The 773-nt window shown below is 41.5% G+C and overlaps 1 non-coding gene across 1 annotated transcript; it reads left to right on the top strand.

The window, feature by feature from the left end:
* Positions 1 to 228: 228 nt before the first annotated feature.
* Positions 229 to 310, top strand: trnas-gcu (transfer RNA serine (anticodon GCU)). The gene has a single exon. It is a non-coding gene; the product is annotated as a tRNA-Ser (tRNA).
* The last annotated feature ends 463 nt before the right edge of the window (positions 311 to 773 follow it).

The raw sequence follows: 773 nt of genomic DNA, 5'->3' as shown, positions 1-773 counted from the left end.
AATTCAACAGACGTTGTTATATATTCATTTCCTCATTTTTGTTCAGATCACTGTGTGCATAGTGTGACAGTGGGAGTGCACTTGCCCCACAACCCAGGGGTCAGACCATAGTCTTGGAACCGAACTGTCGAATTTATCATTTTACCAACACCAGGGAGAAATATCTGCTGCTCTGCATAATTTACCCAATTCAATTATTCATAAGGTCATAGCCACGCTGGCATCTGTGACGAGGTGGCCGAGAGGTTAAGGCGATGGACTGCTAATCCATTGTGCTCTGCACGCGTGGGTTCGAATCCCACTCTCGTCGCTGTCATCAATGGCATTTTCGTGGCGCTGTTTCCAGATGATCGCAGCTGTCATTTTGAAACTGGAACGCAAATGGTCAGTTTATACGCATTTACACTATTACAAAATTTCAAAGAACGGTCTGAGCCTGTTGACTGAACTGTATTGAAATGTAGGTTGCATTGGGATAATGAAAGGGAGCGCGGTTTCCTTTTGCAAATCAAGTTGCTGTGAACGTTTTTTCGTATGAAAGACATCCAGGAAAATCAAATAACGAGAGCTGCAAAGTGCATGTTTATGCAAAGGAATTGCAGCACTGAATCCCATGTGTGCGTTCATTAAAACCAAAACAGTTGCAGCAAGACTTTAAAACTAAGATTTTGCAATCTGCTTGCATTGTTTGTCCCAAAAATTACATTCCATATTATGGTATGTTTGTGTATGAAAGCACTTTCTGAATCTTGAGATAAAATATGCTCAGACCA

This window comes from Chiloscyllium punctatum, chromosome 18 (assembly GCF_047496795.1).
Source record: "Chiloscyllium punctatum isolate Juve2018m chromosome 18, sChiPun1.3, whole genome shotgun sequence".
In the NCBI taxonomy this organism is placed as follows: Eukaryota; Metazoa; Chordata; class Chondrichthyes; order Orectolobiformes; family Hemiscylliidae; genus Chiloscyllium; species Chiloscyllium punctatum.
This window is presented reverse-complemented; position numbering and strand designations above follow the sequence as displayed.